Raw genomic sequence first — 15,308 nt, 5'->3', positions numbered from 1 at the left:
TATTAATTAATTTAATTAGACATTAGTTAATTAAGTTAATTGATGATGAATGTAAATTAATGGAATTGTAAATTTTAATTGATTATTATTAATAATTCTAACCTTTAATAGAATGTGTAAAATTATTCTATCAACTAGCTTAGATATCTTTATACATCTATCTAAAACACGTCGAGAGATATCAATCTCGAGGCACCTATTTCAATAAATAGGTGCCTCGAGATTGATATCTCTCGAGGTGTTTTAGATAGATGTATAAAGATATCTAAGCTAGTAGCATCTGCAACGTAACATGTAAAATTGAAATCTATTAAATTATTAATCTGAATAATTCCTTTTAAAGCATGATGCTTATCATATCAATTATGTTTTATGGATAATGAAATATAGTATATACAATGCATACAATTAATCTCTTTCCAAAGATTTGTGGCGTTCCTCCTCTACTTTCCTTTTCACAACTTGCTTCCATGTCTTCATCTTTTCATAATGATCATAAGAAAATGGTGGTGATATTCGAAGTCCATCCAAAGACTTAACTCGTGATATAGCAACAAATGTTAGTCATGTCCTTTCTCTTGGTCCAATGTCAACCGTTGCCTTAGAAAGTGTTAATCCCTGTGATTTATGGATAGTTAATGCCCAAGCCAAATGTAAGGGCAATTGACATGTGTGGCCTCTTTGTATTGGAGAAATGGGAATTAATTTTGGAGTTGCATATTCAAATGGCATTCCAGAGTAATTGTCAATTTCAACCATAACATATGTTGGTGGATCTGGTGGGGCATTTCTAGGTTTGCATATGATATTTCGAATGTATCCTAGAGCTCCATTGACAAGTCCGCCTTCAATCCATAAATTAGATGTTAACATGACCCTTGCATCCTTAACAAGTAATAATTCAATATCTAGTTCATCATTTTCACCTCCCCCTGGATTAGTACTTCCTTTTTTGATGCAATGCTGTGAGCAACTGGTTTTTTTTAGTGAATGTAATTTCTTTTTATTATGGTTATGAACATTATCATTTGTTGCAAATAGATTAATATTATTATCAAATTCCTCCTTAACATTTTGGGGCAATGAAACATCTATCCCTTTCATTAATAACTTCCAATCATCTATAGCTGGAGTTGCATCTCGTATATTAGTGAGTAATTGGCGAAACCTTTGTTGGTCTTCACTTTCACCTTCTTGTCTGAAAACTTTATCCAAAGTAACAATAATCTTGAACTCTTCCCATAATAATTTTGCATGAACATTACTATCATAAGGTGGTTTGTCACTAATAGGAGGCAGTTGTCCCAAATCTCCTACTAAAATAATCAATCTTCCTCCAAAATTCATGTTTGAATTTTCTGGAAAAGCTTGACATAATCTTGAATCTATGTTTTGTAACAAATTTTGACCAATAAAACTCATTTGATTAATTAATATGTACCTAATATGTTGAATTTCTTCTTGTAATGTTGTGAGCCTTGTGCCCTGTAAGTCAGAAAAATTTGTAAGAGGAATTCTTAGAGTTGAATGAATTGTTGATGCGCCAATGTTAAAAGCTGCAATTCCAGTTGGTGCTAGTAATAATAGGGGAGAACCTTGTGGTGTGGATGCATCATAAAGAGCTTGACGAATGGCTTGAATTAGATATGACTTCCCTATTCCAGCTATTCTTTGAATTATCATACATAATGGCATGACATGTTCACCTTGATTATAATGTGTCATAATAATATCAAGTGCTTTATTTTTCTTAGCACCTAAAGTTTCATATGATATACTCATCATCATATCTTCAAGTAAAAGTAAATAATTTTGTTTCATAGCATTGATAAAATGTATTGCATTATGTGTGTATTCTTCTCCTCAATATTCTGCACTCCATGGATTTTGTCTATCGATATCTCTTCTTCCTAGCATATCTATTTCTGTTAGATCCATCATGTGTCCACAATGTAGTCTTGATATTATCTCCCACTCATGTTCAATTATATTTTGATTGTTTGGTAATTCATTTTCATCTTTAGAATCATCATAAGTTTCAACATTATTTTCATATTCATTTTCAATAGTCTGCCTATCCATGTGCCATGGATTATAATTAAGGGACTCCCAATTGGATACAATTTTAGTATCATCTATTCCAATATCTCTTTGTATATTACGAAATGGTTTGTACAATAATAACTCTAACCAACAAAAATCAACCCATTTTTGTGAGTTTTGTGAAGGAATATTTGTAAATCTTGGAAACACTCTCACAATAGCTACCATTGTCCTTTCTTGCCATTTATTATCTCATTTTCTTCTATAGTTATAAGTCCAAGATCTAGCTACATCTATTAGTGTGACACTTTCCATTGCATATGGTCTATCCATATATCCTTCTATGAAAAGTTTAAGATGAGCTTCATCGTCATTTTCTTCATTCTTTATCACTGGCTTGAACACCTCTCTTGAAACATTTAATGTAACAAATACTCTTCTACTTTCTACTAATGGCAACTCTAATAACATATGACACATTTCTTGTGCACCAATGTCTCTTTCAATTAGGGTTTCAGTTAGTAGTCTCTTATATGCCTTTGATTCTACCTCATCTGGATTTTCAATATTTGCAAGTCTTACCAACATTTGATGGTATGTCTCAGAACTCTTTTCTGCTTTTGTTGCATACTTTGCAATATAATTCATTACAACATGTCTTGAGAGAACAGGTTACCAATCTATATTTGCTCTCCATAACTAAAGTATGGTACGATTATGTGTGTTTACTCAATCATATATTTCATCTCCTGTTGTTTTTTGGTTCATATATTTTATCTCATGTTGTTGGATCTTCAAATAATCTTGATTCATCCAGATGTAATGGCCATGGTGCATTGTACCTAAAAAATAAAGAAAACTATTAGCTTGTACAATATTTTTTCATTTTTTAGTAAAAAATGTATGAATCTATATAATTATTTTACCTACAAACCATTTTACCTCTTTTCTTACGAAGGCAAGCACCCTCTTTGCATATTGTATGGCATTCAACACAATTGAGAAACTCTTCATAATCACGTTCGAAGTCTACTCGGTTTAGTTGTTGTGTATTTTGAAGGCATGGATGTTGTGTAAAATTTTGTAGGACCTATTATTGAAGATATAACATATTTTATTAAGTAAAATAAAAAAATAAGCATAATATATGTTGAATAGCTATAGAAGAATTGATATCATATCTGTATGTTTCGTTGATGTGGATCTCCCCTTGGATTCCATGCATGTATAATAGAATCAAAATATTTTTGAACTATCTTGATTTCATCATGATTTCTCCAATTAAGGCTATCTATGTTAGGTGCTCCCTCTAACCATATGAATCCATGCACATGTGGTGATCCTATGTGTTGCCATTCATATCTTGACCAAAAATCTTTTACTTTCATTCCCTTTAGTAGTACTTCCTTTCGAAACATTGTATATCTTAGATGCATATAATATGCAACAATATGTGGATAGTCAATAATATTTTGTCATTGCCATTTTTGTGCCTCTTGTGGATTAGATGGTTCTATTCCTGGCATTAATGCATGTAAGTCGGGCCAATACATATCCGCTACACTCAAAGTAAAGAAAATTGTTGGTGTTCCAATTTGATGCAAGAGATCACTTAATTCAACTCGACATTTTTCCCAATAAGACCTTGTACCCCTTAGAGTTGTACCAAAATGCATCAAGCGATCTGCTAGATGTGAGTGAGGGACATTTTCTATATGTTCTCGTAACTCATTTATTGTGATTGGCATATCTGGCAACCTCTTTTTGGCAAATACTGCTGATGAATTTTGTGCACAATGTCACATGATCATATTCATCATATAATACCTAAATTGTGGGTGTCGCCCAAAGTGATGATCTCTATATCAAAGTAAATGCTTAAAAAATTCATGAAGATATAATCTTCTCAATCTTGATTCGATCGAATCACATCATCCATCCAAAAATAGTGTTAGAAAAGCCATATCAAGTAATCCTTCTATGACATACTCATTCACTGGAGATGTTCCAATTCCTGGCCAATCAATTAGTGATCTAGGATCTACATTTGGGTTATTTATCTATGCATGAATTAGTGTCATCTCTCTTCGCACATTTGGTGGTTTGGAGGCCATTGATGTAGTATGATTGATAATATTTCCTTGATCCATCTCCATTATTGGACCCGCAAATACATATTCATTTGCATCTGAATCAAATTCCATATGAACTGAGTTTAGTTGATCAAAGATGTTATCATCTGAATTAGATGTAAGCTCACTAAGTGCATTTTCATCAATTTGAACATCTCTATAGAACTTATCATGATTTATTTTAAATTGAAGTGCTCTGTAAACCCTCTCTTTATTGACTGTAAAATTATAACTTGTTCCATTTTAATCCTTCTTGTGAACAATGATAATAGGTAATTCTTTTATGCAATGTGGTAAGATTTTGGCTATTTCTCTTACTTATTGTGGAAAACTTAGGGTATGCCCTTTATATTTAAATTGACCTCCAATTGCGTGTGTAACTTGAAGAATGGGGTTGATACATGCTATCAACATTTCTTCTATTTGTGTTAGATTAGAAAAATCTAATGGTTATGGACCGGGATCCATGTTGTTTGATGCTGAAAATTGATGTTCATTCTTTTCTTGTTGACATCGATGACAAATAGGGCCTTCAGGTACCTATGCTACCTTCATTGAAAGATAACTTTCTTGACAAATATAGAACATACTGGGCATAGCAAGTTTGTCTAGTCCATTTCGAAACATTATTTGTAATGTCCTCAAGTCAATCCCATTATTTTGAATAGTATTGATTGTCCCCTTATCCATTCTATTTTGTGTTCTTTTGAATTTCCTTTGTCTTCTTGTTTGTCATGTGAACTCTTATTGTAAATTATAATTTCCTGAATCAACATTCATAATATCCTCTACTCAATCAATTGGTGTTTGTAGAACATGATCTATTGTCATAGAATTCATCCCATTGGAACTAAACCCACCATTTTCATGAGATTGAGCTTGTCCTTGATTTGAGTCAAGTTTACATAGTTGTATTTGTTGTATTTCTCTATCGTTCAACTCGTCTAGGCTCATAGATCTTTTTGTTTGTCTTCTCACTATATTTTGGTTATCTTAAGATGTTTGTGTACGATGTGCTCTCATCTTATCTGCATGTTGTCTCATTTCTTCTTCAATCTCTTCCACTGTCATAGTTTCCCTACGCTTGACATGTCTTTCTCTATCAAGTTGGTTTTGATGATTCCTTTCTTCTTCTCTTTCTGCATTAGTCATTTGTCCACATCATTGTCTCATATAATTTCATGCATATCCTCTATGTTGTATTTGTTGGTCACCATTTCTAGGACTTTCAGCTTCCTCTCTTTGAGCATTATTCCTTTGTTCATGTCATCGTCTCATATAATTCCGAGCATATTCTCTTTGATATTGTCTTCGTTGCTCTTCATTCTCAAAATTTAGTCTTGGACGAGGCATTTTAGAAAATCTGAATGTGATAACATTAAAAGTAATAGGATTTAAATTAGTAATCTTTCACAAACAAATAAAACATAAAATATATTGAGCTATATATTATTAAAATTTATGGAAGTAAGATTAATATATTTCATAAATAAATATGATTTTCTCATAGTAAGTTATGGACAAAACCTATCTTTGTATGACAATCATAGACAATTAAAATGGAGATTAATATAAATCTTAATCTAAATCTATTGTTGTTTGAAAGATATATAAAATTTAATATACACAAAACCCTAAACTATACTCTAGTTTTATAGCTAAATCTTAATGAAATAACATTGATATCCACCTTAAGAATCATTATAACAAAATGAATAATTAATGTATATTGTCAACTGAATCTTTATTTGAATAGAGCGTACCATTTTTCACACACTTTTATCCTTTCATTGCCAAGTCACGTTAGTTTTGTGCCTCTTCTTGTTTTTTTTTCATTTTTTTTTTCTATTGTTAAACTTTGAAACCTTATTTTTGGTAAACATCATGAAAAGTTTGCTACTATTGAAATAGACAATGCTTGGGAATCTCTAGAAAAAGTAGGAAAAGCTAAAAACGTGAACTTGCTCCTATTCCTAACACGCCTACTTTCGTATTTATATGATTTCGTAGTTGAGTATATAATTGAACATCCAAAACAAATTCTCTGAAACTATTTGGGAATGATCAAATATATGGAATGCGTGCTCTTTACAACTATTGGTATAGGAAACCCTAAACTATAATTTTATTAATGTTAACATATATTTCTATGCATCTATCATACTTTTATATTAGCTAGAATATGCAAATAAAATATAGATGAATCTGTGATGCGCCTAGTTAAATAGATATCAATATAGTATATACCTTTCAATAATTTCCTATCTACATTATTCATTTGAGATATCTATCTAAAAAATTCAATAACAGGGTGTCATTAAAGTTTCTATAGACAACTTGACCTAATCTGATAATAGGCAACAGTGAACTTTCTAGCAACAGAACACTTCTGACTTCTAAATGGCATAGGCTTTTTTCTTTTTTTGTTGCTCTTCTATGACTGATATGTTTGAGTGATGTATGTGTTCTTTGCAAGATCAGATTGATTTCAAATTTTAATGTATGTGAAAATGGATGAACTGTTGTTTAGGTTGAGAGAGGGATAAATTGTGCCTTCTATATTTATATCATTGATTTAATGGGATGTGATGATACATAAACTTAAATTTGTTAGTAGTTGGCTGTTAATTCTCAAAATGAAAAAGTTAACATTAACATGGTCACAACACTTCATTCCCCCATTTTGCCACTGTAGGTTACACCTCTTGCATAATAAGGATTATTTTAAAGAATTAAATAAATAGTTTACCCATAGATTGTTCTAGAAAATTGACTCTAGCTAATAGGGGTAATTTTGTTTCCTCTTCAAATATTAAAATGGGTTAATTGTAGGGTAAACTTGGAATTGTTCACCTACCTAAAACATACAATGAAGCAAAGATTGAAAACCTTACTTTTAACTCAACTTTGTGTTTTCAAATCAACTAAACTGTAAGACTATTATGTTTTCTACGTGTTATCTATACTTTGGGATTTTGGGGTTGATGTTGACCAGTCTATTGGTCTAATTTTTCGCATGATAATTTTCCCTTGCCTAGGTAAAAAATCAAACTGGATCTACTGATGGCGCGAAAACATTTTAAAAATATGCGAATGTCCTCCATTTTTTTTCAAACTTTCCATGCCCCGAGTCTCCCCTTTTCCTTTTTGTTTCTCGCCGCTTGATCCCTAAAAGATCTACGACGATCACTATCTCGCTATGAAAAGATGCAAGTGTTTTACCCTTAGCGACATGGCGACTACCGCTAAGTTGAAAGGCAGTGCTGTCAAATGGACGTGTGGTTTTATTGTTATGTCAGAAGCATTAATGTTCTAGCCCTAAATTATGCATAGTCACTGGAGGTCACTATATCACTATCAGAAAATTTGCGTTTCTCACCGTTAGTGACATAGCGCCTTGATGGAAAGTAATCCTATGACAACATTTTAGATAAAGTGGGTCCCAAACAATGCTTTGTCAGATATCAGTTATAAAGTTTTGGCACATGATGGCATCTAGTGGGATACACATATACACTAGGAAAAGTGATAGCACTGGAGGTCACTATATCGCTATCGGGAAACTTGTTCTTCTCGTCGTTAGCGACATAGCACCTAGTCGGTAAACAAAAACACACAGTGGGACATAGGTAGCATGGTAATATGGCCAAGTTTTTAAAATATGAATTTACATGCTAGCAAAGTAGGGTTTTCTCACGTCATCAATAACTGGACCCTTGCCCTAATTCATGAAACATATGAAAGATTATGATTGTTAGATCAACCATATATCTATGATCGTCACTATCTCACTATGGTGAGTTGCATGAATGCTACGAACAGCGACATAGCGACAAGGGGCCCACCATATATCTCTTCATTAATGCATCAAATGTCTTCCACATGATCAATGCAGAATCAACAGTCGTCACTATCTCACTATGGAAAGTTGCAAGTTGTTTAGTCTATGCGACATAGCGGGTATGAGACCCACCACTTCTTCAGGGTACTTTGTGCAGTTTCTCTACCTTTGATTTGGTCTAAAATTGATGGTCATCGCTATCTCGCCATGAAGAGTTGCTCGAAGGATATGTATAGTGAGATAGCGATTCAGCGACACGTGTTCTTAGAATTCTGTGGGTCTAGTTCAAAAGCACCGACAATGAAGGAAAGGTACAGATGGAAACATTTTATTGGGTTGACTGCCAGCGTGTTAAGAAAAAAGTGGGTTAGCTCAATTTTCATTCTGTAATCATTAATCTTGTCTTGATCAATGGTTGCCGCTTACTTGCAATTTCAAAGTGCAATAAATTTAAGGAATGTAGGTAAGCAGTAATGAGACACATGGCCTCACTCTTAAGGCTATAAAGTTTGTTTCCTTTTAAATTAGAACCACTCGATGTGGTGAGGATCTACGGATAAAATTTAAAGCTGATTACAATTTGGAGGTAATGGTTACTGAGAGTTAATTATGGCACGGAGCTCAAAGACAGGACACAGAAATCTCATCCAGTGATCCTAAGAGTTGCAATGGGAATTATACAGAGAGGAGGTGCAAATTTAATGTTGCAAATGAAATTGCAATAAGATTTAGATACATTTTCATCTGATTTAACTTCTTCAACCATTGTAAGGATGAATTGAATGTTTTGGAGGTAGTTGAAGCAATTATTTTTTCTGGCAACTACACAAGTTGATCTTCACAGCAAAGCAAATATGACAAGTAAAGATCAGATTTTTGGAGCCTCAGTGCAGATTGTGATGATTTCTTGATATTCTCTCATGAGATATTTGCATTTTTTAAGTGGGGATATATCAAATTTTTTGGCATCATTTATGGTTTTCAAAGTGTAGGTAGATGAGGAAGTTCAGTTTCAACAACTCCAGATTGAAGACTCTTTTAAGGGGACACATGTCAAATTTAGATGAGAGACCCAGAGAGATCTTCTCTTCCATATATCTTCCTTTTTTTTTCTTATTGTAAGGCTTCCAATTTTTTAGGACTTGTCAGAACACAAGGTTGGCTCCAGTTTTTAGAGTTGTGATACCAATTTTCTTAGTGTTATCCTATTTTGAACATCATAGCGTATTCCTTTTGAGATATTCCATATTACACAGTCATTCTTTGTGTATTTTCTAAGTTTTGATATGTAGATGATGTATTGGTTTCAAGGAAATTAATGCAAAGAGTTTAACCTTCTTAGTTTCATTCTGATTCTCATCTCCTTCTTCTGTTATCTGTAATGTTTTGTGTTTGAGAACAAAGAGCTTGAACTCAATTACAATCCCTTAAGGTGGTATATCAGAATAGATTTCCTATTGGAACAAAGAGCCAAGTAAATGCTTGTTTATACTGATAGTGTTGTAGGTTACACCAAAAGGATGTTATGATAAGTAGGAGAGTTGTTATGAAGATTGATGTTTGTTTGAAAGTCAAATAGATAGATAAAATGCCTAAATATATGAGTATACTTTAGGTATCCATCTACATGTTAAAGTTTAGTTGATGCCCAATGGATAAGGGACTGGTCAGCTTGAAGGATACATGTTCTTTGTTATTGCATACCTGGGTTATGCTAAGAAAATCAAATCTTTAAATCAAAATCAAATTAAAATCATCTTTACATTTTATGTTGAAGAGCTATAATAGAATGTCCTCACTCAACTTATGAGATTCATAAATTTGCATTTAGCTTCTATAGATCTATGTCATTTCATGAGTTGTTAGGAGATATAAGGGTCTTCATCTGCAGGAAATAGGTTCGGATTTATGTTTTAAAAGCACTGGTACTATATCTTAGAACCTCAAGGTTAACACACCTAGGTCTTGCAGAGCCTAAAGTGAAGAAGGATTTATCCTTATAGTTGGCCCAAGATTGTAGTCTAGTGCATCCATCATAGGAATTTGCTAGCCTTAGATGCATTTGTTTGGTTTCTTGGTTATTTCCAAAACTATTAAATCAAGAGCCAACACAGTCTAGGATGTACACCAGAGGCTTTGTGAGATTTCTTTTTATGTGGCTGGATGTCATGATGTGTCTTGTGATTCAAATTGAAATTATATTTATGAGGTTTATTTTGTGGAGCATTTATGTGTACTTGGATGGAAAAACCAACTTATTTTCAGGTTTCCTGTTAAGGAACTGAGTTTGATCATTATGGGTGTTGTGGTATGGGACATAATTATGTTTTATGTTCTTAGGAGAGGTTGTCTAGGTGCATGTCTTTGGGAGTGGCTTGCAGTAGGGGTCTAGGACTCAAAGTGGTCAGTGCCAGGGTAACCTATTGTAAGTTATGTAATAAGTGATAATCTAGTAATAAATATTTTGGGGGGAAACACACTAAAAAGATAACTTAGAGATATTTGCCCGACCCATGGCTTGAGTGCTTGTATAGACTAAGGATGAGAATTGGATGATAGTATAACTGGTTGCCTCATCTTCTTGAGAGGGTTTTTTGGTTCCACGTGTGTCACATTGAGGGTCTGGGGTTTAGAGTAACCAGTCCAAGGTAACTCAATGCTTGAGGGTCCAAGGTCTATTAAGAGATTAGTCTAGGGTAACTCAAGTAGTTTGACCATGTGATGAAACTCCCTAGTATGTATCCTAAGTCTCCTCTATAGATTTTTTGTACCTCTGGTGGTGTACTTATTGTTGGATTTGTTATTTTGGTTAGTTACTTTCATTAATGATGATTGGTGATTCATAGATGATGTACTTTTGACACGTGGTTCTTAACTTGTGGTGAATATCTTTCATTGACTTTATCTTATGATCTTGGTAATTGATTTATACTTGGTTCATGTACGATGGTTGGTTATGCGGTGTTGGTATTGGATTGAGTGTTCTTTCTTTTGGATTATTTTATCTTCTTGAGTAGCATGTGTTACCTTTGAGGTAGTTTTGGCTATTAGGAATTCCTTGCCTAGGAATGTTTTATGTTTGATTAGCCATATGTGGATCGTTCATTATCTTCCCCACACAGTGGGAGTGGAAGCCTGATTAGTTAACCATGCAGTCGGGAGGTAGTGTCTTCTTACCATTTGGGTTTTCCCTCACATTGCCAGTTGATGGAAGTTCATTGTAGAAGATGTACCTTTATCATTCTTATTTCTTATCTCAGAGACTTCCTTTCAACTAATGTAATAATGCTATCATATATTTTGATGTATTGTATCTATTCGCACATACCCTGCAACATGTGCAATGGATGTTATTAATTGGATGTACTTTCAGTGTATTAGTTATACTTATGCTTTGCTTATGTGATCATGTATCTGTTATTTCTTTATGTTCAGGAGGCATTATACTTGAAACTTAAACTAATTAATTTAAACTTCTTAAATGTGACTCAATGTAAAGTAGCCCTTGAGGAATTGAAATTGTATCTATAATTGCTAATGTGTATTTGATGTGTATGTTCATATTGCTTCCGAATTAATGTTATCTTGATGTTGTTTAAACTTTTTTTTAAAATATAGTTTAGTAAACATTGTAACATGTTAGGTTTATTTCTCTTGGGTTCCCGAGTAGGGCGTTACACACTCTTCTTTGTATGCAGGACTCAAAGATTTGGAGGAAATGCAGTTCGAGGCAGAAAGCAAGCATTGGAGCAATGCAACATGACCAATCATTACAGGCAATGACTAGTGCCCTATGACCCTCTCATTCTATGCTCTTTCTTTCATGTTTATGCACATTCGTAGAATAGAGATAGATAAGAAAATTTGAAGGTTACTCTTAAAGCCAATTGTGTGAGAGAAATTTACTTTCAGCATTTCATTTTATTCTATCAGTAGTAAATACCATTTGTATCTATCTTTTGATGATTAATACAAGGACATTCTTTTGTGAAATGAATGGCATTTATGCACTGTCTTTGTCTTCATACTTAAATTTTACACATGTGCAAAAAATTTACTAACAGCTATCATATTGACATGGGTTTAGTGTTTCAATCAAGGGACTAACTCATAGATAAGCTAAACAAAAGACTAAAGTTCTATATTATAACTAAATGTTTGAATAGCTCTTCCATGGAATGTGAATGCATTTTGGAATTTGTTAGTGAACAGATTTGTCTTTTCAATTATATAACAAATATACTCTATGCCCAATGTATTAGAAAACACAAAAATGTTCACAATAGTTGAGAAAACTTCACATTAGTAGGTTTTCTCTCTATATTTTAAAGTTACAGCTTCCTTATAAAATTTTCAATGAATTCAAAGATCAACTTCGTGCTTTTACCAGAAAACACATAAGGTTATCTCACATACTCTTAGGTAGTGAGGTAAGAATTTCATTCAAACAATGAAGAGAAAATTCATCATAATCTTCTTTCAAAAAATTCCTACTGAAAGAACGAATAATGCCACAATTGATATTAATCACCCAAGAATCTTAATTGAAATGAACTTATGGTAGAAACAACAACAAATATCTTGAATCAATAAATCATAGGTCACCAAGTAACAATGATTTAAACACTTCAAACTCCAAGTTCAAAGCAAAATCCAAGATGATATATATATATATATATATAAAATCTCCTTCATGCACACAGTTATTCAAAAGAAAACATATATATGCTATCAATTGATTGTTGTTTTAAAGTATCTATTTATCAAAGTTTCTTTCTAGCTATCTATTCCTACCCCTAATTAGTTCAATGGCCTAGCATTTATAGTTCTATTACAAATTCGAAAGGCCTCCATCAAAACCCAACCATTTTGGTTCAAAATAGTTAAGATACAAACAAAAAATAGTTACAAAAATGGTTGTTAAACATGACCGAAAATAACTATCTTGTTCGAGGTTCATCATCGATCTTCTCTTTGTTGCCCAAGGTTTTCCGCACCACTTTCCAGCTTCTAAAGGTGTTCACAAACTCTTGCATTGCATGGGAATGAGGATTTTTCAAACTCAGTAGCCTAGCCCTACACGCGTCCTTTTGCCATTTAAACTCCTTGATTTTTAGGCTCTAACATGGCATGAGGTTCTTGTTAAGACAAAGTATGGATTCGATATTCACTATCGTAGTGAAATCACTAGTAGTAGGCGATTCATTATCTCTTATCTTCTCAACAGTGTCGTTGAAGTTTTTAGTCAATGTTTCAGAATCCATGTTTCCTTCATCAAACTATAGAATTCCTGTAGGGTTTACTATATTCGTGTCTTTGAGAAGTTCTTCATGCATCCTAGCAATTTTACTCTCAATGGCTTGCATTTCATTGATTGCTTCTTTGTAAACCTATTCTTTCCAACCCATGTTATTTTTCATGATGAATAACATGCAGGGCTCTACATTTTTTCATTTGATTTTCACTTAGAAACTTAAGTACTCCATACTTTTCAACCTCAGTTATCTAGAATATGATTGCTTGGCACCTGCTCTATTCAGTTTCCCATCTTGGAATCAAAGTTTGAGTCTCTCCCAAGAGAATTTCTCCGTCGTCATATATAGTGGTCAATTCTAGGATAAATTTTTTTGCTTCCTTGATGATAGCATTCAACCAATCTTGCATTGCATTTGACAGCAGCTTCCCCTTTTGCATTTGCTTTACCAGTTGTTGGTTGTCTGTAGAATTCAGGTCGAAGGATTGAGGAGCTTGAACAATTGGAAAGGCTCCAAGATTCATTAAAGAATCAATGTAAGAATTGTAGTCATCACTAAACCCCTGAGTTCCCTTTTCTCCCTGCTATCTTTTTCAAACTGGGTTAACATGTGATCGACAGAAAATTTGAAAAGGTGATTACCCGTGCTCCTATTAATAGTTCCCGGTTCAACTAAAGTGACTTTGAAATCTTCACTGTCGATCTCTCCAGACTCTATTTTTTCCTTATATGTGGCTACTTCAGCCATTATTTTCCAGTCACTAGGTCCTTAGTCAAATGAGCATCAATTTTTAGTTTCATTTCCTTTGAACCTTGAGTAGCATATTTGGTTACAATATCCTTTACGGGTGTTGAAACTGGCTACAGATTTCTTTTCTTATTGATTGAATTGGATAACTAGGATGGGACAATAGGGCTGACAGAGATTACATGAGCATCTTTGGTGGGAGTCATGAAATTAAGTTGATCCACTTCAGGGAGCTTACCATTTGCTTTGCATCTCTGCTTTGCATTTTCTTTACCAATTGTTGGCTATCTGCAGAATTTGGGTCAAAGGATTGAGGAGCTTGAACAACCAACAAGGCTCCAAGATTCATTAAAGAATCAATGTAAGCAGTTATAGTGTTGCAGATTTCTTTTCTTACTGATTGAATTGGATAACCAAGATGAGACAACAGGGCTGACAGATATTGCTTGAGCATCTCTGGTGGGAGTCGTGAAATTAAGCTAATCCACTTTAGGGAGCTTACCATTTGCATTGCATCTCTGCTTTGCATTTGCTTTACTAGTTGTTGGCTATCTGCAAAATTTGGGTCAAAGGATTGAGGAGCTTGAACAATAGGCAAGGCTCCAAGATTCATTAAAGAATCAATGTAAGTAGCTATAGTCATCACTAAATCCCTGAGTTCCTTTTTTTCCCTGTTATATTTTTCAGACTGGGTTAACATATGATTGACAGAAAAATTGAAAAGTTGATTATTTGTGTTCCTATTTATAGTTCCCAGTTCAACTAAAGTGACTTTGAAATCTTCACTGTCGATCTTTAAACTTTGTTTTCTACTTATATGTGGCTACTTCAGCCATTATTTTTTCAGTCACTAGATCCTTAGTCAAATGAGCATCAGTTTTCATTTTCTTTGCCTTAGAACCTCAAGTAGCATATTTGGTTACAATATCCTTTACGGGTGTTCAAACTGGTTTTAGATTTCTTTTCTTACTGATTGAATTGGACAACCAAGACAGGAGAACAAGGTTGACAGAGATTGCATGAGCATCTCTAGTGGGAGTCATGAAAATAGGCTGATCCACTTTAGGGGCTTCGATAAACTGCACATCACCATCAACATTATCTGAGAAGTTGAGACCATCATTTGAATCTTGTCCCTGTGTTGACATCCTTTATTTTTGAATTTCTTGCTGCTCAAGGGCCTTAGATTTAGCTTTAGACCTGGTCCTAGGAGCCGTATTTTGTATATGAATTGGTGACCTTTTCTACTTACCTAGAGCCAACACACTACCTACAACAGGAGATGAAAGT

Source organism: Cupressus sempervirens, chromosome 3 (assembly GCF_028749045.1).
Source record: "Cupressus sempervirens isolate cs-2001-9-10 chromosome 3, ASM2874904v1, whole genome shotgun sequence".
NCBI lineage: Eukaryota > Viridiplantae > Streptophyta > Pinopsida > Cupressales > Cupressaceae > Cupressus > Cupressus sempervirens.
This window is presented reverse-complemented; position numbering follows the sequence as displayed.